Here is a 6,593-nt window from a genome sequence, read left to right as displayed (position 1 = left end):
GGGAGCAATCCTGGAAAACAAAGCCACATGATTAAATAGGAAAAAAGAAAAAAAAAAAAAAAAAGAAAAGTGGGCAAGTGGTCAGGAGAATGTGACATGCTTGCACGGCATCTGCTAAATTTTTAGTACACATTGTCTGATTCCTTGCTAGCTGATCCAAGTATCTGTTTGCTGGAGACAAGTTTTAATCAATAAATTAAGAAATGTGTTTAGAAGAAGTTTGGCATGAAAACCTCAGTTTCATCAGAAAGCAGTCATTGTCTGGTCTTAAAATTCCCAGTATATGAGATGGTGTGTGAAATGGTAGCACATCTTATATAGCTAGGGTAAAACTTTAGTATCAAGAAACATTAACAAGTTTCAAGGTCTGCTCAGGGTAAGCCTCTTTAGTCCGTGGGGTTTGTTATTTTTGATCATTTAACAAATCCATTCTGGGAAAAAATATTTTCCCTCCATACATTGTAGCTCTAGATAAAATATTCTGCACAGACCAGACGGTTAAACAATATGCAGTATATCTGTATATCAAACAGAAAAGTCATGAAAAGATTGTCAGGTTGTATGTAATTTATTATGATGCAAGAAAGCATCCAGCTACTGTTGCAATAGAAGATGTTTACTTTCCTGTAAAAGATAGCTGGACAAGTTTAGTAGTTTTTTTGTTATCTTTTCTAATCAGGGTAAATTACCAAAGCAGAGTTTCTCTCCTGTAAACAGGCATTGGTTTTGGACTGAGATCCTAGAAGGAAGAGATTGCATTGCATTGCATAGCTTGTAATCCTCTTTCTTTCAGAATAAGTATGTACTTGTAAATAAAGCATGTTGTACTTAGAATTCCACAGACGGCATCTGTCTGACTAATCTATGGTATGGCTATTTCTTTGCCTGAAGATACCAGGTTCTCAGCTAGTGACTCTGGAGTCCCTTAGAACCAAGATAAAACAGATGCTGCTAGCACACAACTAATCTTCTCCTAATGCAAATGTGAAAAGCATGTCAGATGAATGGCATTCTTAATACATAGGACACATGAAAAATACATGAAATAGAATTACTCTTGGAGAAACAGGAAAGAGTTCATGTGCTTCTTTTGCAGGACGTCAAAGTGAAATGAAATCAGGCCCTTCTGAATTGTAAACAGAACACTAAAAAAGCAATCATGGTTTTCCAGGGCCCCTGGGTCACAGCCTGCTGGTGTCTCCACACACTCTTGCACTAAGACATGGTTACTACAAACTTCTACGGAAATTCCCATTGTTAGGAACTGACATTGGTGTCAGATTTTTTAATGATTTCAAAGCTGCTGTCAAATTACAGCAACGTTATCCAGGTCTGCTGAAACAGAAAAATATCCTCCATTTATGCAGACTGTTGCTTAGACATGTTTCATTCATGTGCTGTTTCAGTTTCTGTGACAATAAAAAAAATCCGTGATGGTGGGAAATACGGGTTTGCCTTTCAATCAGGTTAAGTCAGTTGAGCAAGATTAAGATTAATGGAAAGACTAACACACTTGAAGGCATGCTGTCTGTAATCACTGAAGTCACATGTGAAATGCAAGCATTTCCTGGAAACTCTTTGTTAATTTCTGAATAGCTTGATAAAATTTACCTTACATTCAGCTTGCAATCCAAGCCAAGATAACCCTATCTCTCTGGAGGTATTTCTTTTCACACTCCTAGATATACTTCACCTTTTTGCTTTGTCATGAATTAATTAAGTTCAAGTATCTCAGTATCTGAAGACAACATCCACAATGTTGTCATGCAAAAGCTAACCTTGTCTTATGCCAGTAGATATCTGGGAACCTCTTTTTAAGTTTGTTCAGTTGCTTAATTTTATCACATTTTTTGGCACATTTTAGCATTCATAACAAATAATGTGTTTATAATTACAGTATTACGCTTCCCCCCCAACAATGACTTCAGATGTCTCAATTTTCTTTTAATACTTTTTTTTTTTTTTCAGCTGAGGGCATGCCAAAACCAGATTGCTTATTTCTGCATTACTGATAGATCTGTTAGTAAGCTCATTGTGATGTACACTTATCAACATGCAGAAATATTTCTTAATTCTTCTCTGCATTATGCTAGCAGTCTATTTTATCAAAACTTTTAGTGAGCTGTATTTTGCTAGATACCACTTAAAACTTCAGTGTGTCCATATAATATTTGTATTGCTGTTTTCCTTCCAGGTTCTGTACATCTTAATTTGTGCTTTCTGTCCTTCTCTGATTTTAGGGGGAGGGGAGTGAGGGAACAAGCAATATCTACAAGCTCACTCAATAAATTGTTCAGTGCTCACGGGGTTGATAAGTTAACTGGCTTTCAGTATGTTTGGAGTACTTACAAAACAAAGCATGCCAGCTTGATCTAAAGCAATTTCATCTGTGGTTTGGCTTTTCAGAAGGTGAAGATGTAGAATCCTGCAAAAACAAAACTGAAGTCATCAGCTCTGAAAGGTCAATAAGGCTAAGTTGAAATTATGCCTTTAGATGTCCTGGATCTGAACATGACTTCAGTTCTTTGGGTGCTTTTTTTTTTTTTTTTTTTTTTTTTTTTTTTTTTTTTTTTTTTTGCCAAGGCTTTTATAAACTGAATGTCTCGTGATTATGTCCCATGAAATCTGCTTTTATTTGGTTTTAAAGTGCCTAAAGTGTCTTGTTGTCACAACTGAGATATGAAGCATGCTGCTTGGAGAATGTTGAAAAGCACATTGGTCTAGATGTCATGCTTAATTTCACCATGGGCCTTGGTGACTGACATACCACTTGGTGTGTACATTTCTTGTTCTAACACAGCACCAAAACACCAAACATTTTGATTCTTCTTTGTTATAAGAAGACTTCTTGCCGGGTTGGGTTTTTAAAATTTCTTTATGAGTGTTTCTGTTGTAATGTTTTTCATCTTATTTTAGTGTTGGTAACAAAGCATTGGAATTACATATATGTAATTCCTCAACTTTTAAACAGAATGTTTATTGTATTTTGGCATGTCTTTCTCTAATCATCTTTTTATTATCATGAGTTGCTGCTCAATTATTGTCTTCAAAGAAATCCAGGAAAGTCATTATGAAAGAGAATATTTCGTTTATCTAATCATGGTTGGGCAAATCCTGAAATGCCTCCCAAGTCTGTAAAACTGTTATTTTTTGGCCTTCACCTCAAGATATTCTCCTCAACCACAGTAAGTTCTGAATTCACCGATTAAGGCATTACAGCTTGCACATTTGCATTCATATTTACAGGCTGGTTGTGTGTGTTCTCCAGTGCTAGTGATTTGCCCAGTTGCTTTTAATTAATAGGCTGAACTTCCTGTAAGGACAATGAAATAACTGAGTAGATAAATAAAAAAATGTTATAAACAGAGAAAAAGAGTCAGTCTTTCAAAAGGGAAGAACATATAGCAAATACACCAATTGATCACAAATAGTTATCTCTCTCACGTACTTCCAACACAACGAATGCCTTCTTGTAGGTCACAAAATAACAATGTCACAATAAATTATGACATACACCGTATTTGCTTTTCACTGAACTTGGCTGGCACTTAGGTGCTTCATTCCATCTCAGGATCTATCGTCTTCAGATTAAAGAGCTGTTATAACTCCCTGTTTGTTTAGAAACAGATTAATGATATCCTGCCTGTTTTCTCAGACACAGATTTTATTCTGCCTAGTGAGAGTTATTGAAAATGCTGGCCTTGATGTTCTAGCTGAAAGATCAAAGACATTAAATCAGCCAACTTTGACATAAAACAGAGGACATATTTTAGCTAAAGTTCCATTTGATTCAGGTTCACTGTCTAAATAGTTCTACTGATAAAGACACAGCATGTCAGAGATAAGAAAAATAAAATGGCTGTGACTCTTGCACTGACTGAACTGTAGTCTCTATTTGACATAGTTGGAAAACAGCATAGTAAACAGACAAATAAACAAAAAAATCGTAGGTCCCAATCAGCCACTTGCCTCATTTTCAGTTTTTGTAAACAACAATAGATTAGATGTAAGGAGAATACTGGAGATACTGGCATACAATTTCTTTTTCTGTCACTGTCATATTGCATCATCATTGTCATTGTGACCATCATTGTAACCCTTCCCAGTTTGTGCCCGATTCCTTCATCATCCATGCATCATTTCCCCGACCCTTTCCTGGAGTTGGTGTCAGTGACCTGGGAGGTCTGCTTTGGATTGGCCTCTTTTCAGTCTGTGTCTATGCTTGTGAATAAGACAGAGCTTGGTAATGCTCTAAACCAGGTCCCCAGCTAGCCATGCTTGTGCTACATGGCTTTTCTCCCTGGTATCCTCTGTGTCCCATGCAGTTCTTGCCCACAGGACTATTATTGTGTGCTTTTTTCACTTTCATTTCTTGGTATCTGAAATAAAGTGATCACTGCTTTGCAAAGTACCAGCAACATCACTGGTATGAAACTGAGGTGTAGCTATGAAGGTAAGTGGGATATAGGACCAGGGAATGTAGAGTGGAGAAAGCCAGGTTTATACAGTGCTGATCATGCTGCCTAATGGATTCCTACAGGACAGTGCTGTGGGTGCCAACTTATTCTATGCTCTTCTTCTTCTGGAGGCTTTGTGAGTGCAAGCATTGCACTGGCCCTAAAATAATAATAATAATAATAATAATAATAATAATAATAATAATAATAATAATAATAATAATAATAATGATTGTCTCATAAATATTTAGTTCAGAAAACGATCCTCAGTGTATTACTTTTCATTCTGTCTGGGCAGGTTTAGCCCCAGAGTAGAGCTTTCGGATGTAAGGAATGCACTATTATTAGTTGGTTCTTTTTCATAGAATCACAGAATATGCTGAGTTGGAAGGACCTACAAGGATCACTGAGTCCAGCTCCTAGCCCTGCACAGCACCAGGCCCAAGAGCCTGAAAGCATTGTCCAAACACTTCTTGAACTCTATCAGGCTGATGCTGTGACCACTTCCCTCAGGAGCCCGTTCCAGTGCCCAACCACCCTCTGGGTGGAGAACCTTTTCCTGATATCCAGCCTAAACCTCCCCTGAAAACTTGAGGGCATTCCCTCAGGTCCTGTCACTGGTCACCACAGAGCAGAGATCAGGGTCTGCCCCTCCCCTTCACGAGGAAGTTGTAACTGCAGTGAGGTCTCCCCTCAATCTCCTCTTCTCAAGGCAGAACAGACAATACTTCTGCTCTGTGCAACCAGTACTGAGAGCTGCAAATTCTTCCTGCCATGAGCTAGCTCCACTGTCTGACTGAGAGCATATCTGCTCCAGGGCTATTGAGCTTCAGTGAGCTCTGGGACAGATCACCCCATGGCTGCCTCTCTGACCTAGTAGCATGTCAACAAATAAATGTTTAAGAAAACTATGTGTAACACATTCCTCAATCTATTGTATGGCTAGCATCAGTGCCAATAAATTATCTGCATGCAAAGTGAAGACAGTCAGACTTTAAAGATCACATCTTCAAGGTTCTTTCAACTGACCTCTAAACGCAAATGCTGAAGTATTTAGTGCCAGTACCTTTCTTTTATTACACACTGAATTATTTGTGCTTACGAGACAGGATATCATTGCTATCATGTGGCATCCAAAATATATGCATTTATAATCAGAGGAGAATCTTTTTTCCTGTCTGAAACAAAAATAATACAACAGAATCAAAACTTTAGTTTCGAATTACTTTAAATTATTTTACTGTCTGTTTTGGGCTAAGTCTGTGTAGGTCAAGAAATATATCCTGGTGTATGTATGAACTTCGCACTCAAAATGTTTCACTGTACTAAGGGGGCTGCACAGGTATTTTGTTTGAATTGTTCATAGGGTCAAGTCATATAAAAATAATCAGACCCATTTGTGAGATACCAAAAATATACAGAACCTCTTAATTTGCCATGCAAGAAGAAAATATATAAAAGCCTTATGTATGAGAAATTTTAAAAAACTGTCTGAAGTAGGTCATCATCCAAGCTGAAGTGGTGACAATGAAAGAGATTTGGCAGATGATTAGAGATGACAGGTGAAGAGAGACCAAGGGAAAAGAAATTGATTGTTTATAAGTGAAATGTAACTGACAAGTGTCCATGACATCTCTGTTGAATACCCTTCAGCTGAGGTTTTCCTTGCTTAAGAAATAAAGCCTCACACACACATCTGCTTATTCTGTAGAAATAGGCCTGCCAGGAAGAAGTGCACAAGGAATAAAAGCATCTCTCTCTCTCTTTATACATCCTACATTTACATACATGTGCACATTCTTGTGGAATTAAATACCATTTTACACTGGAAAGTCAGGAATCACAAGAAACTCAATGGCAATCCACTTACTCTCTTATTCCAGTTTTTCTCATTTTTTCCCACTTCCCACATAGTCCTAAGATTGATGCTGAACTTTGCTAGGATTTGTGTGAATGTGGAAAATATGAAGGATGTATGTTGGCCTAAAGTGGTAAAAATTCCATTATAAACAAATATGCAAAATATAAACATTGAATTTTTTAAAAAATGAAGACACTAATGGTCTCTAAAATAAACTAAGGTTTACTTGTCATAGCAAAATTGGAATAGAATCTCCTTTTTCTCAGGGCAAGTGC

This window comes from Corvus hawaiiensis, chromosome Z (genome assembly GCF_020740725.1).
Source record: "Corvus hawaiiensis isolate bCorHaw1 chromosome Z, bCorHaw1.pri.cur, whole genome shotgun sequence".
Classification (NCBI taxonomy): Eukaryota; Metazoa; Chordata; class Aves; order Passeriformes; family Corvidae; genus Corvus; species Corvus hawaiiensis.
Note: the sequence above shows the minus strand (reverse complement) of the source record.